Raw genomic sequence first — 21,999 nt, 5'->3', positions numbered from 1 at the left:
GTCTTACTGTGTTAGTCCACTAGGGCTGCCACAATAAGCACCACAGCCTGAATAGCTAACAGAAGATGAATTTGTTCCTTACATTTCTGGAGTATAGAAGTTTAAGGCCAAATTGTGGGCAAGGGTGGTTTCCCATGAAAGCAATTGTCCTTGTCATGTAGATCCTGTCTTCCAGTGTCTTCACTTGATTTTCCATCTGTGTTTCCTTGTCTTACATTGGTATCAGTCATATTGGATCAGGGACTACTCTTATGACTAAGTTTTACCACAGTTACCTTTTTAGAGGCCGCATTTTGAGGTATTGTTGTGGAAGGGGCCCTTCCATTTAAAAAAAAAAAAAAAAAACTTGCTGAAGGCAAAAACTGTAGGGCAGGAGTGGCTTTCTGAGAATGAGGGCTTCGAGGGGGCTTTCTGGGGAATACCACAATACAGCTAGGTCAACTTAATCAGGTGTACTCAAGTGTGGCTTTGTGTGATGGTTGTATAAGTAGTGCTGTAGCTCTAGGATATCTAATCAAAATTGGTATAACTGAATATGTATTAGAAAATTTAAAGTAGATAAAACAATGACCTGGTTTGTTCAGGGCCCAGAATTTGAAGAAAAAACTCTCTTCTGGGCCTGCCAGATAGAATAAAAGCTGTTTTCTTATCAAGAGCCTTGGTGGCCCAAGTCTCTGTCCAAGATTCCCACTACAATGTAGTTAGAACTTTAACTTACTTTTAAAGGCAGGGTACACAATTCAGTCCATAACATTTTATTTAGGGGAAAAATCTGTTAACTATTTGTATGTATTCCTCATATTTTAACTACTTTTTAAAGTTTTAATTAAGTATCATCACCACGAAATATATAATTTACTCTCTGTCATGTTTTATGAAGTTACACATCTTTCTATGATACGTCATTCTGTCCCTTGTTTCAACATTGTATCTTCCATGCCTAGAATGATGGCTGGCATCTATAAATGATGGCTCAATGTAAAATGATGACTGGCCCCATGAATATTATTTATTTACAGCTCACTGTCATACTTATTTACAGTGTAATTCTGTTGTAACCCATCATTTTGGGACTTCTAAGTCTATTTCTACAAGAAAAAGAAGCTAAGGAAATATTGTTAGAAACTTTTATAGGTAACTTGCAAGGCATTCACACTTTTTTTTTTTTTTGACAGGCAGAGTGGACAGTGAGAAAGACAGAGAGAAAGGTCTTCCTTTTCTGTTGGTTCACTCCACAATGGCCGCTGAGGCCAGTGCGCTGGGGCTGGCACACCGCGCTGATCCGATGCCAGGAGCTGGGTGCTTCCCCCAGTTTCCCACACGGGTGCAGGGCCCAAGCACTTGGGCCATCCTCCACTGCACTCCCGGGACACAGCACAGAGCTGGACTGGAAGAGGAGCAACCGGGACAGAATCCGGCGCCCCAACTGGGACTAGAACCCCGGGGTGCTGGTGCCGCAGGCGGAGGATTAGCTCATTGAGCCATGGTGCAGGCCAACATTCACACTTCTTAATGGAGATTATAGTATTGCAAGTTTGTACTTATGCATTTTTATTAATAGGTTTTTTTTTCTAAGCTGTTGGCAACAGCACAAAATACCATTTGTTGCTACTTTTTCAAATGATAAATTGAATTGTTACAAATTTTCATTAAGGTTATTATTAATATCTCCTATTATTGCAAGCTTCTAAGTACTTCATTTATAAAATCACTGGTGGTTCTTTACTTACATTTTATCAGAGTAGCTGGCTGGAAAGATAGAGCATTTGATAGTCAATAGAGATAAATAATGGCAGAGAAATGAATTCTGAATGTCGCTTGAAAAACCACAATTCTCTTCATTTACTTGAAACTCTAGGATAAGCTACACTTTATCATCAGCTGATCACTTTTTTGTTTTTCCCGCTTGGTCGACTGAGTAGAAAAAAATAAGACTTTTATGTCTTTGGCAATCTCTGTTGAATCCATTTCCTTCTCTAAGATGAATGGAAGACATACATGCACAAACACACACACACGTGCACTCACACAAATACACAAGCATGTACACACACCTTTTTAATTTCCTTTTTTGCTCATAAACCTGTAATCAGAATAATATCATGCTTTTAAGGTCTTTTTTAAAAAAAATCTTATTAACAATAATATAATAACAATGGAGAATAATCTTGAGAAATCCGCTTAGCTTAATCAATAACCAATTTATGTTCAAAATAATGACATATGTGTGTATACATATATAGATATATATGTATATATACTATATATACATATATATATATGAAAGAAAGAGAGAGAGACATTTATTATAAGAATTTGAAGCACATGATAATGGAAGAAAAAAGTTGTCTAATCTGTTTTGGGCATGCTGAGCACCAGGGAATACCGGAGATATAAATTTTAGTCCAAGTCTAAGAACTGAAAACAAGAAACTCGATGATACACATTGCAGTCCACATGCATGAAAAGACTGATGGTGCAGCTCGAACAGCTTGCCAAATAAACTAACAAAACCTGGAGCTAAGTCATAGGAGAGGAAAAAGCACAGATGAATTTGGTGACACAGGCAAATTCAGATCAGGGACGAGTAGTAAGACTTCCCAGAATTTGTCTTGAGATGATTCAAAGAAAGAGGTAGCTATTCTGTGACAAGGAGGAAGAAGCAAGAGACACGACTAAATCTAAGAACATGGTATTTGAGAAATTCACAGAATCGGAGCATGTTGAGCAAAAAAATACAATAGGAAATTTCAGAAAAGAAAGCAAGGAGTCAGCAAAAACATGACATAGTAGGTCCTGATACTTTATGGAAGTACTCACTTGCTGATCTGAATTCATTAAAGATTTTACTATAACCAAGACAAGGAAGTGATATGATCTGTGTTTAAATTTAGAATTCTCACACTGATAGATATGACCTGTGTAAAAGTAACTTAATTTTATAGAAAATGCTTAGTTTACTTGCTGCATATGAAAGAAATGAACATTTACACTACCAACAGCATAGAGTGAAATAGAAAATCCGTGTACGGACTTTATCGTTGCTTCCTAGCTGAGAAAGAAGTGCATGTCGACATGAGGAGGGATAAGACTAATGATGACATTGCTCATCTGGAGGAGAGAGAACATGTCATTCTTGAGTGCTTAAAGAAAAGAACATAGGGTTGCAAGAATAATAGGCTTGGAGGAAAATAATAGAGCGGTCCAGAGAAAAAATGAAAAAAAATTGAACAGGAAAAGCACTGAAACCAGAACAAAACCTCCAAGCAAGATGAAAAGATGTATTTCTGAAGGATGGATATGGAGCAGGAAGTAATTAGCTGATCTGAAAGTGCAGAAGCTGCCATTAATCAAGTCAAAGGAGAAAGCAACAAAAGCACTCTACCAATTCACATGGAATGTCAGTTTTTAATTTATTTTTTAATTCCTTCTGCAATATGTGAAGCAGCCTAGTTAGAATAAACATGTTTGTTACAATAGTACAAGTTGCTCGCAAACAAAAATATTCCTTCAATGTGCTAAATACATTACAAAATATTGAACTCTCTCATAAGGATTCATATGTACTTTGTGGTGAAACACTTAGTAATTAGTACTCCCCAAAGATTTGGTTCTGATGAGAAGCCATGAGTTTTGTGCTCATCTGAAACTAAGTTTTTTAGCCATTTCATTGGAAACAGAAAACAGAACAGTTTTTGATGATACTGTCAATGACTTCTGGTTTGATTCAATTAAGAAACCTCCAGGCCTTCTAAAGTCAGTATGAATATTACAGCAGCTAAGCACAGTGGATATGAGTGTAGTGGGGGTAATAAGTGGGTAGTCCCATTTGTTGTGTGGTCTGAAGGATCTAGAAAGGACCTAAATTCTTTCTTTTGCCCAGCTTGCTAATACTTAAAAATTTATCCTGAGGAACACAATTGTTTTTGGAAAATGTGGGTGGATGGGCAGCTGGAGCTTGGCAAGGGGCACCTAACCATGTATTTTTCAAAATTCGCTGACCTTTGTGAAATCTAAATATCCCTTTATGTGGTTGTGGCCTTCATTGGTTAACTCCCAAGTACCTAATCATCATGAAAACTGAAATTATAAAGCCATAGATAAATTTCAATATCTGTATTCACCTACCCTCAGTCCAGGCATTTTAGGTAACTTCTCCAAAATCATAGTTGCAGACTCAGAAGTAGTTCAGCTTGTATATATCCTTGTAGGTGCTTATTCTTAGTGATGCCAGCTTTGTGTGTCTGGGAGGAAGAAACATCAAGGGCCTTACTGCCTTAGGCTGCCTTAGGGACAAAAGGACAGAATGGGGGAAGGTGAAAGGTACTGTAGAAGAAACATTTCACCTCCATCTCAGCTCAGTTAATGCCATTGGCCTGTGAACACAGAGGAGAAAAGGGTAATTTGGCATAAATATACTCTAGTTTTTAAATTATTTTCTCCCAAATAGATAGTATTCACAATCTTTAACTCGGCATGTTTTACACTTTTAAAGAGAAAATCTAAATTGGAAAGTTATTCTGACTTTTTAGGAATGTCTCAAGCAATAAATTTTCTCTGTTGCAGCATTGCAGAACTAAATAAAAGACTCAGAGAATGAAGTTAGTATTTTCTCAGTATTTGCTTATTCTCCAGCTGTGTTCCCTGATTAGAGAGTGAGCATTTGGAACTCTTAGTCTCTGAATGACCCTTGAGTATATTCCAATGACCAGGAAACCTGCAGTTTGTTCTTATCCTTTTCAAGTGCCATTTCAGTGCTTGGAAAACATTTCATCCGTCAGTGGTATCAATACTTCTCATGCTGTGAAAGTTGGCTGTCTTGGTTCCTTTCGCAAATAATGAGCATGCAGAGCTGACCCAAATTTTACTCAAGAACTACATAAAACAAGCTAATCTCTATATAAAAAGAGCATTGAGTGGTTCTATAATAAATTTGGAGAGATTTACAAAGCAAAATGCACACTACATCAGCTTCTTAGTAATATCATTGTCAGGAAATAGTATATTATCTTTTCCTTTTTCCCATACTCCACAAATTTCTCTCTTAAAAAGTTTCAGAGATTAACATTAAAAATATAAACATCAGATATAGATACAAAAAAGAGCTCTTATTCAAAGAAACAATTTCTTACACTTTGGTATATATCCTGACTTTTCCTTAATTCTTGGGACTTCATAGAGAATTTATGCACACACACATACATACCACAAATAACTTACACAAATAGGACCACACCATACATTTTATATGTGCATTTTGCCACAGCAATATCCCATGACATAAGCATCCTGAAATTTTTTAAAGATTTATTTATTATTTTATTTGAAAGGCAAAGTTACAGAGAGGCTGAAACAAAGAGAGAGAACGAGAGAGAGAGAGAGAGAGAGAGAGAGAAAGAGAGAGACAGAGAGACAGAGAGAAATCTTCCACCTGCTGGTTCATTCTCTAAATGGCTGCAATGGCCAGAGCTGGGCCAGTCTGAAGCCAGGAGCCAGGAGCTTCATCTGGATCTCCCATGTAGTGCAGGGGCCCAAGGACTTGGGTCATTTTCATTGGCTATAGCTGAGAGCTGGTTTGGAAGTGGAGGAGATGGGACTTGAACTGGGGCCCATAAAGGATGCCGACACTGCAGGTGGCTGCTTTAACTGCTATGCCACAATGCCGACCACCAGAATCCTGAAATTTAAAAAAGGAACCTACTATCCAACCTCCTTCAATCCAGTTCTCCACTCCCACTCCTTTCTGGTCTCTTCTATCTTCTTTATGAGAATCATCCTTTCAGATTCCACATAAGACTGAGAACATGCATTTCTGTGTCTGGTTTATTTCACTTAACATTTTGTCTTAAGTTCCAACCATGTTGCAAATATCAGAATTTTATTTTTTTATGGCCAAATGATATTTCATGCTCTGATGTTCTATAGTACAGTGGGGTAACTATGATCTATGATAATTTATGATACAGTTCAAAATAACTACAAAAATCCAAAGATTCTTATTACATCCAAGGAAATTTCAAATTGTTCGTGAAAAAAAAAAATAGAATTAAAAGGTAAATTAACTCTAGTTCCAAAAAATTAAAATTCATGAACTCCATAAATTTTTTTTCATAATATGCATTTTCTGTGATGTTTTTGAAGTATTTTCATAGGGATTTCAAAATTTCTGTACTAAAATAACTTTCTCATTAATTGATTTTCTATGAATTTTCTTTTTCTTTTTTTTTTTTTTGACAGGCAGAGTGGACAGTGAGAGAGACAGAGAGAAAGGTCTTCCTTTGCTGTTGGTTCACCCTTCAATGGCCACCGCGGCTGGCACGCTGCAGCTGGCACACCGCACTGATCAGAAGGCAGGAGCCTGGTGCTTCTCCTGGTCTCCCATGGGGTGCAGGGTCCAAGTACTTGGGCCATCCTCCACTGCACTCCCTGGCCACAGCAGAGAGCTGGCCTGAAAGAGGGGCAACCGGGACAGAATCCGGCGCCCCGACCGGGACTAGAACCCAGGGTGCCGGCGCCACAGGCAGAGGATTAGCCTAGTGAGCCGTGGCGCCGGCCTCTATGAACTTTCTAAAGTGTCCTCTTAGAAATAGTAACATTTGCAAATCAATCAACGTGATATATCACATTAACAAACTGAAGAACAAAAAATATGTGATTATCTAAATAGATGCAGAGAAAGCATTTGAGAAAATACAACATCCATTCATGGTGAAAACTCTAAGCAAATTGGGTATAGAAAGAGCATTCCTCAACAAAATCAAGGCAATCTGTGACAAACCCACAGCCAGCATCCTATTGAATGGAGAAAAGTTGGAAGCATTCCCACTGAGATCTGGAACCAGACAAGGATGCCCGCTCTTACCATTGCTATTCAATATAGTCCTGGAAGTTTTAGCCAGAGCCATTAGGCAAGAAAAAGAAATCAAAGGGATACATATTGGGAAAGAGGAAGTCAAACTACCCCTATTTGCAGATGACATGATTCTATATATGGGATCCAAAAGTTTCCACTAGGAGACTATTGAAACTTATGGAAGAGTTTGGTAAAGTAGCAGGATATAAAATAAATACACAAAAGTCAATAGCCTTTGTGCACACAGACAATGCCATGACTGAGAAAGAATTTTTAAGATCAATCCCATTCACAATAGCTACAAAAAATCCAATACCTTGGAATAAATTTAACCAAGGTTGTCAAAGAGCTCTATGATAAGACTTATAAAACATTAAAGAAAGAATTAGAAAATATGAATAAACTAAAAATATTCCATATTCATGGATTCGAAGACTCAATATCATCAAAATGTGCATACTTCCAAAAGCAATTTACAGATTCAATTCAATACCAATCAAAATATCAATGACATTCTTCTCAGACATAGAAAATTCATATGAAATTCATATGGTAATACAGGAGACTCTGAATAGCTAAAGCAACCTTATACAACAAAACCAAGTTGGAGCCATCCAAATACCAGATTTTAAGACATAGCACAATGCAGTTATAATTAAAACAGCCTGGTACTGGTACAAAAGCACTTGGAAAAACTAATGGAACAGAATAGAAATGCCAGAAATCAATCTATGCATCTACAACCAACTTATCTTTGACAAATGGCTAAAAACAATCCCTTGAGAAAGGACAGTCTATTCAACAAATGGTGCTGGGAAAAATGGATCTCCACATGCAAAAGTATGAAGCAAGACCCCTACCTTACATTTTACACAAAAGTCCACTCAAAATGGATTAAGAACCTAAATCTATGACCTTATACCATCAAATTATTAGAGAACATTGCGGAAACCTTCGAAGACATTTGCATTGGCAAAGAGTTCTTGGAACAGAACCCAGAGACATAGGCAATCAAAGCCAAAATTGACAAATGGGATTGCATTAAATTTAGAAGCTTCTGTACCAGAAAGAAAGCACTCTGGAAAGTGAAGAGCAACTGAAAGAATGAGAGGAATTATTTGCATACTATGCAACTGATAAAAATTAATAAACAGAATGTATAAAGAGATCAAGAAACTGAACAACAAAGCAAACAAGCCAGTGAAGAAATGGGCAAAGGATTTGAACAGATCCTTTTCAAAAAGAGGAAATCCAAATGGCCAATAGACACATGATAAAATGCTCAGGATCATTAGCCATCAAGCAAATGCAAATCAAAACTATGATTAAGTTTTATCTCATCCCCATTAGAATGGCTTTCATACAGAAATCCACCAGCAACAGATGCTGGCAAGGATATGGGGACGAAGTTTCCCTAATCCACTGTTGGGAGGAATGTAAACTGGTAAAGCCACTATGGAAGACAGCATGGAGATACCTCAGAAATTTGAATATAGACGAACAATATGACTCAGTAATCCCACTTCTGGGAATGTACCCAAGGGAATGAAATCAGCTATGAAAAATTTATCTGCACTCCCATATTTATAGCAGCTCAAGTCACAATAGCTAAGACATGGAATCAACCCAAATGCTCATCAACTGAAGACTGGATAAAGAAATGGTATAGGTACACCATGGAATACTGCTCAGTGGTTAAAAAAACAAAATCTAGCCATTTGCAACAAAATGGATGAATCTGGAAAACATCATACTTAGTGAAATAACCCAGTCCCAAAGGGGCAAATACCATATGTTCTCCCTGACTGGCGATAACTAACAGAGCACCTAAAAGGCAATCTGTAGAAGTGAAATTGACACTTTGAGAAGCAGGGACTTGAACAGCCCTTATCTTGACTGTTGAGGAACAGTTTTTTTTTTCATACTATTTGTTGAACTCATTACTTAACATAGAGTATAAAATCAATTGAAAATAGATCTCAGTAAAAAATAAGTGGGAATAAGAGAGGTAGGAGGAAAAAGGGTGGGCGTTTAAGTAGGCATGGTGGGAAGAATAACCCTATTCCAAAGTTGTAATTATAAAGTGCATGATGCTTGTAACTGTAAAGCTGTATAGTTTTGCATTTATTCCTATGGACTTATTTCTTTTTTATTTTAAAAAAGATTTTATCTGTTTATTTGACAGGTAGAGTTACGGATAGTGAGAGGGAGAGACAGAGAGAAAGGTCTTCCTTCCATTGTTTCATCCTCAAATGGCCACAATGGCTAGAGCTGTGCTAATCTGAAGCCAGGAGCCAGAAGCTTCTTCCTAGTTTCCCATGCAGGTGCAGGGGCCCAAGCACTTGGGCCATCTTCTACTGCTTTCTCAGGACACAGTAAGGAGCTGGATTGGAAGAGGAGCAGCTGGGACTAGAACCAGCATCCATTTGGATGCTGGCAGTGTGGGTGGAGGATTAACCTACTGTGCCATGGCACTGGCCCCCTGGACTACTTCTAAGGGTTAAATACTTGTCATGGTACCCCAAATCCCCTTAAGCTGGGTAGTTAAAATACCATCTTAAGTGTTAAAGTGATCATATGGATAGGACTAAGTGTCTGGTAATAATAATAGATAGAATTAAAAAAGATTGAATGCTCCAACACAGAGACAGTCCACACAGTAGACTCATAGAGTGACAATTGCTTGGAGTAGCACTCTAACCTCAGAATCAGCCCTTAAGCCATTTGGATCTGGCTGAATAGTTCACAAGAGCATTTCAAGCATGGATGCCAAGACACTGTGGCAAAAAATGTCCTACATGAAGGACCTCAGTGGGTGAGACCACAGTGAAAAGAAATGCCCATCAAAGAGGGAGGTACTTTTCTCTGAAGGGAGGAGAGAACATCCACTTTGCTTATGGCCTTGTCTAAATATTGATGGAATTTGTGGATTTGAACACCACTTTGCCTATGGCCTTGTCTAAATACTGATGGAGTTTGTGTATTCAAAAGGCTTCCATAGCCTAGGCAGCTCGTATCAAGAGCCTCGGATGATCACTGACCTCATACATAAGAGTGTTAACTGTTAAATTAACAACAGGAGTCACCTTGCACTAACTTCCCATACAGTAACTCTGTCCTTAAAGACTTGTATTCTAATTATGTCTAAGTGCTCGCAAAAGATATATCATTCTTGGGTGCTTTTTTAAACTTAGTTAGATTTCTAAAAAAAAAAAGTGAAATTAACTTCGGATGCAATGACTTTAAACAGCCCTTATCTTGACTGTTGAAGAACAGATTTTTTTCTCTTTTGTGCAAATTTTTGCACTCTTTACTTAGTATAGAGTTGGTCTTCTGTGTATAAAGTTAATAAAAAATGGATCTTAGTAGAGATTGAGACTAGAAATTGGAGAGATGAGAGGTAGTGGGGAGGGAGTGTAGGTGAAAGCGTGGCTATGGTGGGAAGAATCACTGTATTTCTAATGTTGTACCTATGAAATGTATGAAGTTTGTATTCCTTAAATAAAATTTTTTTTGGAAAATAATTTAAAATTTATTTGAGACACACATACGCATGGGTAGAGAGAGGGAGAAAGAGAGGGAAAGGGAGAAAGAGAGGGAGAGGGAGAGGGAGAGGGAGAGGGAGAGGGAGAGGGAGAGGGAGAGGGAGAGGGAGAGGGAGAGGGAGAGCAAGCATTCCTGTCTATTGGTCTATTGGTTTACTCCCCAAATGCCTGCAATAGCCAGGGTAAGGACAATTCAAAGCCACAGTCAGGAACTTAATCTATGTCTCCCACATGGATGGCAGAGACACAACTACTTGAGGCATCAAGGCATCACACTGTCTCCAAGGATCTGCGTTACTCAAGGGACTGTAATCAGGAGCAGAGCTGAGACTTGAACCTAGGCCCTACGGTATGGGATACGGATATAGCAGGAAGGTCTTAATTGCTGTATTAAACATCCACCCAGAAATGACACATCTTTGAGAAGATTGACCGTTAATTACATTGTTTTGATAATTACATATTGTATATATGTATTGATTATTATTCCATATGCCATACATATGTAAAAATAGCATGTCAATTAACATAAATCTATGGTATTTTAAAAATGATTATGTGTCCCATGACATGTAGATGGATTCTTAGGCTATGATTCAATTTTTCACATTTGCCAGCTATATGATAATATTCCTTGGTATCTGTACATTTTTAAACATATTTATTTATTTACTTGAGAGGAAGTAAGGGAGGGTACTCCCATCTGTTGTTTGGATTCTTAAGTGCCCATAATAGCAGAAGTAGGCCAGGCTGAAAACAGGAACTGAGAACACCAACCGGTTCTCTTATTTAGGTGGTGGGAACCCAGTTGGTTGGGCCATCATTGTTGCTTTCCAAAGCCTGCATTATCAGGAGCTGGAGCCAGGAATTAAGTTCAGATGTTCCAAAATGGGACACATGGCATCTTCACCACCGGGCCAAATGCCTGCCAGACCCATTATCTGTATATTTTACTGTTGTTTCATCTTGATTATTAGTTTAATTTACTAATGAATGTCTTCAAAGTACACCTCACTTGTGTCTTGTTTGCAGTAAACTGTTTCAGCACTTCAGCCACTCAGTAGAGTGGACTTCTTGGCATTTTAATCAATTTGCAGAATGCTCTTGCTGTAGTTTACTTTCTATATTCACAGGCATTGTTGGGTACATATCCAAACTTCTCTACATTGAATAATCAAGGTAATAGCTGCAGTAAGAATTCAACCACAATATCTGTAACAGGGATTCCTGGTTCTTATCTTGAAAAGATATGCAGATTTTACAAACCCGATTTAGTTCTGGTGAAAAAATGTCCTTTTAAAATTAGTTTCCTTTGCCACATGTCTACTCAGTGACTGGACTGAAGATTCTTTCAGTCTTAACTTGTTAAATTAATTCACTGGTCTTTTCTGGTTGCAATATAAATATTTTATAGCTTCAAAGCTCAAACCTTGACATTTCTATATTTGTATCATTTTTCTTATGAATCCCTCATAATTTCCTTTTTACATTCTAATTATATTCCTACCCACTCCTGGGAATTCAGCTTAGATTATATCTCCCTTTTGAAATCTTCCCTATCCAGGCCCTTTGGATGCTCTCTTTGTAGCTGTACTGTTTTCACTAAGGTGTCCACCACCTTGGCGTGTACAAGTGCACACATACATACACACACATATACTGACACTATTGTCTTAGAGCAGTGACAAAAGGGTATGTTTTTGTTCTTCTCACTCCACCCATCCTTATCATCCACTGAAGCAGGCATATACCCTTTTCTCAAAGTGAACTGATTTGAGTATCCATTGAGAATTGAAGGACACACACACACATACTCAAACCAAATGAGTTCTTTATTTAAACTTTTTAACATAAAGAGAACAGATTTCATGTATTTCATAGACACAATTCAAAGAACATAATCATACTTCCCTCCCTTCTTCTCCCCCTCAATCTGTCCTGCTTCTATCCTCTCTTCTTTTTTACTTTAATTTTTGTAATAGTATAATTTCAATTTATATTATAATCACAGATTTAATGCATCACTAGCCATAATGTTCAAAAGGTATAAATTAGAAAGACCATGGTCCATGGGCTTATAGATGAGGGCTAAAAACAATAATCAAATCATAATATGTCAATTTCATTCTTACACTTTTTTGTATTCTATATTAACTGCCAAATATCAGAGAAAACATTTGATATTTGTCTTTTTTGGGACTGACTTATTTCATTAAGCATAATGGTCTCCAGTTGCATCCATGTTTTTGCAAAAGACAGGATTTTATGGATGAATAGTATTCCATCATATATATAAAATTTTGTTTATCATCAGTTGTTTCCATCAGTTGATGGAAAACTGGATTGATCCTATACCTTCGCTCTTGTGAATTAGGCTACATTTCCCTAAATGTTAGTGATTCTGAGCATTTTTTTCAAGTGTCTGTTGTTGATTTGTATTCAGCCTTTGAAAAATGCCTTTTCATGTCCTTTCCCCATTTATTAACTGGATTATTTGTTTTGTTGTTCATCTGAGAAGAATGTCTTTTTGGTATTTTGTTTGGAACTGTATTGGATCTGTAAATTGCTTTGGATACTATGGACATTTGATGATATTGATTCTTCCAATCCTTGAACATTTTTTGCGTCTTCTATTTCTTTCCTAATGTTTTGTGATTTTCATTAGAGAGAACTTTCACATCCTTGATTAAATTTATTTCAAGGTATTTAATTTTTTTGTAGCTATTGTGAACGGTACTGATCTTATAAGTTCTTTCTCTGCTATGGCTGAGAAATCAATGTTATTGATTTTTGTTGATTTTATAACCTACAGGTTTGCCAAACTTTCCTACGAATTCTGGTAGACGCTTAGTGCAGTTTTTTGGGTTCCCCTACTTGCCTTCTGCAAACAGAGATAATCCAACTTCTTCCTTTCCCTTTTTATATCCCTTTGATTTCTTTTTCTTGCCTAATGGCTCTAGCTAAACTTCCAAAACTATATTGAATAGTATGGTGAAAATGTGAATCCTAGTTTGCTTCTGGACCTTAGTGGAAATGCTTCCTGCTTTTTCAGGTTCAATATGATGCTGGCAGTGGATTTGTGTGCAGAGATACATTCCTTCTATACCTGTTTTGCTTAAGATTTTTATCATGAAAGGATGTGGTATTTTATCAAGTGCTTTCTCTACGTCTAATGAGATAATCATTTGAATTATATTCGTTAACTTGTTAATGTATCACATCAAATTAGACTCAGTGATTGAATCATGTTTTATGATTGCCATAGCAAACAGAACAACAAGAGGGTGAGAGGGGATAGAGAGAAATAGAGAAGAAGGAAGAGGAGGTGAGAGAGGAGAAAAGAAATAAAAGCAAAAAAGAAAAGGGACATGTGGATGGTACCTACTTCTTTCTTCATCCTCCCCACACATAGGGATTGCTTGGTCCCTCAGGGCTCTCAGTTTCTATCTCCTTCATGGGTTTGCCTGCTTTGAATACATTAGGCCTTCTTACTTTCATCTGAGTTATTCTGAATTTCAAGAAGATTGGAAAGCTTTTGTTTACTGAAGCCAAGCCATCTGTATCTCGAAGGCAGTTTCTGACTTAAAGACGTTTTCCAAAATCCTTGTGGGTGAACACATTTTGCCTCTGTTTTCTGCAGCTACTCTTTCTTTGTGTCTGTGTTCAATCCTTTCTTGATTCTTTTCTTATGTTGTGGGACCCCTTTCTCCTCTTCTAAACTCCATTCTCAAAACACCCATATCTGCCCACAGTACCCCAATAAACTACTACCACCTGTATTGTTTCCCCCACACTCAGAATGTCCTGTATGCGTGTCATGTAGCTGTGCCTTTTAATAAACTTTCTGTTGTAACCAGCATTGTGAGTATGTTTGTTAATGTATCCTGTTTTTCTGTGCAGGTCCTAAGTCCCCTGGAGAATGAAATTAGGTCTTACAATTCTCACATTCTTTTCCCCTAAGTTATAAGACAAACCATTGATACAATAAGATGTTTTATTAATTTGTTTTTATTTAATCAATATTTGTGACCTCTAGGCAGTTTCCCATGTTTCCAGACATTTGCAGATTTATTTTATACCATGCTAATATATCTATCTGCCTTTGATTTGTTCTATGTTTAATGTATGTACTTAAATACAAGAAGATTAATTTTATCACACTTTTATTAACTAAGAGTGAAAACAGAAACAATATACTTAACAATATTCCAGAAACCATTCTGAAATATATATGTATTATATATATATATAAATTTATATTCAAACATACTAACACTTTGTGCTTTACAACAGACAAAAAATTAGACTTAGTTAGTACTCCTATTTCAAAAATATGGAAACTGAGGTATAAGAAAACTAAATAATTACCCAAATGTGGAGAAGGGAGGGGCCAAGATGGTTGTATAGCAACAGGATATTCTTAGTCACATGGGGCAAAATAGATAGTTAATAAGTAGAAGATATACAAGTCAGAGACAGAGCCATGAGAAATTCATGCAGAGAAGCCCAGGAGTCCACCAAAGACTGGGCAGTTCCATGCTGAGGGAGCAAAAAAGAAAGGGAAGTGGCAGAGGTGCCATGGAGATGCCGAATGGGGATACTGGAACCCTCCCTCCCCCAGCAGACCAGGTGAGATGGAGCTACAGAGAACAGCAGATTGGGGAGCCTGGAAACTGAGTTTGAAGTTTCAAATGGGAAGAAAGAGAAGATATAGGGGGAAAAACATAGAGGTTAGGCATACTCCTGTCCATCTATGTCTTCTTCCTCCCCCCAACCAGACCTGCAGCAGGCTGGGAGAAGCCATATTGATTGTTTACATTTTCCAACGTAAGCAGGGGGCTACTACATTTGCCTCCCATGCCCAAAAGAATCCACTAAGAGATGATTGCAACTCATAGAAGAGTTTGATAAAATAGGAGGATATAAAATCAACTCAGAAAAAACAACAACCTTTGTAAACACAGGCAATGCCACAGCTGAGAAAGAAATTCTAAGATAAATCCAATTCACAATAGCTAAAAACAAAATCAAATATTTAGAAATAAATTTAACCAAGGATGTCAAAGCTCTCTATGATGAGATTTACAAAACTTTAAAGAAAGAAATAGAAGGAGACACAAAAAAATGGTAAAAACTTCCATGTTCATGGATTGGAAGAATCAATATTATCAAAATCTCCATTGTTCTGAAAATAATTTACAAAATCAATGCAATACCAACCAAAATGCCAAAGACATTCTTCTCAGATATAGAAAAAATTATGTTGAAATTCATATGGAAACACAAGATACCTTGGATAGCTAAAGCAATCTTATACAACAAAAACAAAGCAATAGATATCACAATATCAGATATGAAGACATACTCCAAGGCAATTATAATTGAAACAGACTGGCACTGGTACAAAAACAGATGGATAGATGAATGGAACAGAATGGAAATTGCCAGAAATCAATCCAAGCATCTACAACCAAATTATATTCAACAAAGAAGCTTAAACCAATTCCTGGAGCAAAAACAGACTTGTCAACAAATGGTGCTGGGAAAATGGATTGCTGCATGCAGAAACATGAAGTAGGACCCCTACCTTACACCTTACACAAAAATCCATTCAAAATGGGTTAAAGACCTAAATCTATAACTTGATAGCATCCAACTACTAGAGAGCATTGGAGAAACACTGCAAGACATTGGCACAGGCAATGAGTTCCTGGAAAAAAACACAGAAGCAGTAAATAAAAGCAAAAATTAACAAATGTGATTACATCAAATTAAGAAGCTTCTGTATTACAAAAGAAACCGTCAAAAAAGTAAAGAGGCAACCAACAGATTGGGAGAAATTATTTGCAAACCATGAAACTGTTAAAGGATTAATAACCAGAATATATAAAGTGAAAAAAAAAAAAACCTCAACAAACAAAACTAACAACCCAGTCAATAAATGGGCAAGGGGCCTGCACTGTGGCTTACTTGGTTAATCCTCCACCTGCGCTAGTCCAGGTTGGGGCGCCGGGTTCTAGTCCTGGTTGCTCCTCTTCTAGTCCAGCTCTCTATTGTGGCCCGGGAAGGCAGTGGAGGATGGCCCAAGTGCTTGGGCCCCTGCACCTGCCTGGGAGACCTTGAACAACTCCTGGCTCCTGGCTTTGGATCAGGGCAGCTCTGGCTGTTGTGGCCATTTGGGGAGTGAACCAGCATAAGGAAGATCTTTCTCTCTGTCTCTCCCTCTCTCTCTCTGTAACTCTACCTGTCAAATAAATAATAATAGTAAAAAGAAATGGGCAAAAGACTTACACAGACATTTTTCAAAAGAGGAAATCCAGATGGTCTACAGACATATGAAAAAAAATGCTTAGGATCACTAGACATCAGGGAAATACAAATAAAAACCACAATGAGGTTTAATCTCACCCCAGTTAGAATGGATTTCATACAGAAATCAACAAACAACAAAAGCTGGTGAGGATGAGGGGAAAAGGTACCCTAATCCACTGTTGGTGGGAAGGCAAACTGGTAAAACCAGTTGTGAAGACAATTTGGAGATATCTCAGAAATCTGAATATAGTCAGATATAAAATTCAACCATCCCATTCCTGGGAATGTATCCAAGGAAATGAAATCATCATATGAAAGAGTTATCTGCACCCCCATATTTATTGCAACTCAATTCACAATAGCTAAGACATGGAATCAACCTAAATGCTCATCAAAAGAAGACTGGAAAAAGAAATTACAGCATATTTACTCTATGGAATACTACATAGTGGTAAATAATGAAATTCAGTCCATTGCAACAAAATGGATGAGTCTGGAAAACATTATACTTAATGAAATAACCCAGTCTCAAAGGGAAAAATACCATATGTTTTCCCCGATCTGTGATAACTAACAGAGCACCTAAAAGTAAACCTGTAGAAGTGAAATAAAGACTATGAGAAGCAATGACTTGAGCAGCTCTTGTCTTGACTATTGAAGTACAGTTTATTATTTTATTTTATTCCTTTATTATTTTTTCTACTTAATACCATTGGTTGAACTCTTCAGTAAACATAGAATTAATCATAGATGTATAAAATCAATTGAAAATAGATCCAAGGAAAAAAATAAGAGTGAGAATAAGAGAGGGAGAAGCCATGTAGTTAAGCAGACATTCCCACGGACTTAGCCCTAAGGGCAAAGCTAAAATCTTGCCATGAAACTCAATCCCATTAAGCTGGGTGGTAATAATGCCATCTCACCTGTTACAGTAATCATATTAAGTGTTTAATTTATCATATAGATACGATTAAGTGTTAAAAAGATCACATAAATAAAACTAAGTGTCTGATACTAACAATAGATAGAATTAAAAAGCAGAAAATGTTCCAATATGGAAAGCAGTCCACAAAGCAGACTCATAGAATGACAAACACCCTAAACAGCACTCTGACCTCAGAATAAGCCAAAATGCACTCTGGATTGGCTGCAAAGCCCATGAGGGCATTTCAGGCATGGAAAGCCAAGACACAGCAGCAAAAAATAAAAAGTCCTACATGAAGGATCTCTGTGAGTGAGACCCCAGTGGAAAGAAGGGATCATCAATGAAAGATGTACTTTTATCTGAAGGGAGATAGACCTTCTACTGTGCTTATGGCCCTGTCCAAGTACTGATGGAGTTTGTGGACTCAAAAGATTTAATAGCCTTGGCAGCTCATGGCAAGAGCCTTAGGTGATCACTGATATCTTAAATAAGAGTGTAAATTGTTAAATCAACAACAGCAGTCACTGTGCACATACTCCCCATATAGGACTTCTGACGTTAGTGAGTTATACTATGAGAGTTAACTGTAAAACTTGTTCTCAAACAGTACTTTATATTTTGAGTGTGTGTGCTTGTGCGTGCAAATTGTTGAAATCTTTATTTAGTATAGAATTGGTCTTCTGTATATAAAGTTAATTAAAAATGAAGAATTTGACGGGAGAGGTAGTAGGAGGTGGGATGGGAGTGGGGATAGGAGGGCGGGCATGGGGGAAGAACCACAATATTCCTAAAGTTGTACCTAGGAAATTTATTTTCATTAAATAAAAGCTTAAAAAATCATTACCCAGTTAAATATTGGCAGAAATAAGGTTCTTGACTCTGCATTCTGGCTCCAAATCTATGCATTTATGTATACATAATTGCTTCTCAATTGACTGCTGACAATTTATGGACGTACTGAGTTTTTCTGATTTAATAGATTTACACCTTTGCCAAGGCATGAGTAAGCAGTGCTCAATGGTGCAGGACTTCGAAGGATGCAAGACAACTTACACAGGTTTCTCTTAGATCTAACCAGAGAGGCAACATCTCTTTCTGCATACATCACAGATTCCCACAAACAGAGAAATGCTGTAGAGGAAATACCACTAAACCTCTAAATTAAAAAACAAGATACCTTGCAAATTGTTCCAGCCTATGCAACCACAATTAAAATGACCTATGTAGTGACTTTAACTACATACAGGTATGTTTTTATGCTACATTTAATAACAAGGTACACAGAGCCATCGGTTTGATGGGCAATTTCAATGCAGGATGCTGAATTACGTATTTGGAGAGTATAATTAAGCATTTTGTTAGTTGCTGATGGACATGTGTTGGTTATGACACTGGACCAGACACACCTCCTACAACCCAATATCTCCTTTAAAATTAGCAGTTTGGGTTCAATAATCTCTAAGACCTTTCTAAAGAAGCAGTCCTACATTCATCAGAAGTCAAAGATTCTGAAATGAAGGTGTCAAATAGAAATGTTCACAATATATAGAGAAAATATTTAGCCCTTATTGGCAGAAATTTCCTGACTCTCCACTACCTTTTGGAGTGTCTTCAGGTCACACAAAAAAAGTGCTTTTCAGGCAGTCAAAGCCAAAATTTACATTTGGGATTGCATCAGATTGAGAAGTTTCTATACTTCAAAAGAAACAGTCAGGAAAGTGAAGAGGCAACTGACAGAATGGGAAAAAATAATTGCAAACCATGAAACAGATAAAGAATTAATAACCAGAATTACAAAGAGATAAAAAAACTCCACAACAACAAAACAAACAACCCACTTAAGAGATGGGCCAAGGACCTCAATAGACATTTTTCAAAAGAGGAAATCCAAAGGGCCAACAGACAGATGAAAAAATGTTCAAATCACTAGCAATCAGGGAAATGCAAATCAAAATCACAATGAGGTTTCACCTCACCCCAGTTAGAATGGCTCACATTCAGAAATCTACCAACAACAGATGCTGGTGAAGATGTGGAGGAAAAAGGGACATTAACCCACTGTTGGTGGGAATGCAAACTGGTTAAGCCACTATGGAAGTCAGTCTGGAGATTCCTCAGAAACCTGAATATAGCCCTACCATAAAACCCAGCCATCCGACTCCTTGGAATTTACCCAAAGGAAATGAAATTGGCAAACAAAAAAGCTGTCTGCACCTTAATGTTTCTTGCAGCTCAATTCACAATAGCTAAGACCTGGAATCAACCTAAATGCCCATCAACAGTAGACTAGATAAAGAAATTATGGGACATGTACTCTGTAGAATACTATACAGCAGTCAAAAACAATGAAATCTGGTCATTTGCAACAAAATGGAGGAATCTGGAACACATCATGCTGAGTGAAATAAGCGAATCCCAAAGGGACAAATATCATATGTTCTCCCTGATTGGCGACAACTAACTGAGCACCAAAGGGGAAACCAGTTGAAGGGAAATGGACACTATGAAAAACAGTGACTTGATCAGCCCTGACTGTCGAGGAATAACTTAATACTTTATCCCTTTTAGTACTTTTTTGTTTGTTCTATTTAATACTATTGGTTGAACTCTGTAATTAATACACAATTATTCTAAAGTGTTGAAACTTAACTGAAAAGTGATCCCTGTTAAATATAAGAGTGAGAATAAGAGAGGGAAGAGATGTATAATTTGGCACATGCTCAAGCTGACTTGCCCCAAATGGTAGAGTTAGAAATGTGCCAGGGGGTTCCAATTCAATCCCATCAAAGTGGCATGTACCAATGCCATCCCACTAGTCCAAGTGATCAATTTCAGTTCACAATTGATCATACTGATAGGTCTAAGAGTCAAAGGGATCACATAAACAAGACTAGTGTCTGCAAATACTAACTGATAGAATAAAAAGGAGAGAATGATCCAACATGGGAAGTGGAAACACAACAGAATCATAGAATGGCAAATGTCCTAAATAGCCCTCTGGCCTCAGAATCAGCCCTTAAGGCATTTGGATCTGGCTGAAATGCCCATGAGAGTATTTCAGGCATGGAAAGCCAAAACACTCTGGGAGAAAAAAAAAAAAAAATGAAATGACCTAAATGAAAGATCTCTGCCAGTGAGATCCCAGTGGAAAGAACAGGTCATCAAAGAAGGAGGTACCTTTCTCTGAAGGGAGGAGAAACTTCCACTTTGACTATGACCTTGTCTAAATATGATCAGAGTTGGTGAACTCAGAAGGCCTCCATAACCTTGGCAACTCATGACAAGAGCCTTGGGTGATTACTGATGCCATAAACAAGAGTGTCAATTTGTTAAATCATCAACAGGAGTCACTGTGCACTTACTCCTCATGCAGGATATCTGTCCTTAATGTGCTGTACATTGTGATTTAATGCTATAACTAGTGCTCAAACAGTATTTTTCACTTTGTGTTTCTGTGTGGGTGCAAACTGCTGAAAGCTTTACTTAATATATGCTAAATTGATCTTCTGTATATAAAGATAATTGAAAATGAATCTTGATGTGAATGGAAGGGAAGAGGGAGTGGGAGAGTGGAGGGTTGCCGATGGGATGGAAGTTATGGGGGGGAAGCCATTGTAATACATAAGCTATACTTTGGAAATTTATATTCATTAAATAAAAGTTAAAAAAAGCAAATGCAAGGAAAGATATTTGACCAAAGTTGGAAAAAAAGTGCTTTTCAAAAAACCAAATAACTTCACCAACCACACGTTTCTCTTAAAATTAAATAATTTGATGGAAATATATGTTTTAGGTGCAACAAAATTCAAGGTGATTTCTACAACAGTTGCAAATGAACTGTTGTTTAAGTTTGAATGAATGACCAAGTTTTAAGTTAGGTGATTTCCGAGTTAGATTTTTGGGTCCATTATAAAAGTTGTTTGCAGAAATTATGTGCATTTAAATGGTAACATTGCATCTTTACTGAAATAAGATTGATGTTTCTCAACTGGGGGGGTCAATTCTGATACCACAGTATCATTTGGAGGGGTGTTTGGTTATCGTAACTGGGAGTGGGGTAGAGGAAGAGTGTGCAGCCATCATGTGGTATAAAAGTTAGTGCTAAACATTGCACCCAACAATGCACATGACGGCCTTCACAGTATAAAATTATCCAGCCCCAAATGTCAACAGTGTTGTGGTTGACAAAGCAGAGACTAGACAGGGCATGGAAAAGGCCTTTGCTGAAGGAAAGATAATGACATGGAAGCCCTTACCTTGGTTCACGTGCAGTCTCATTCTGTAAAGTCAGAAACCTGTGTAATGGCAACTGAATGAGCTCAAAGAATATATTGCTAAGAAGCTTTGTAAACTAGCAAGATAAT

This window comes from Oryctolagus cuniculus, chromosome 5, assembly GCF_964237555.1.
Source record: "Oryctolagus cuniculus chromosome 5, mOryCun1.1, whole genome shotgun sequence".
NCBI classification, from domain to species: Eukaryota; Metazoa; Chordata; class Mammalia; order Lagomorpha; family Leporidae; genus Oryctolagus; species Oryctolagus cuniculus.
This window is presented reverse-complemented; position numbering follows the sequence as displayed.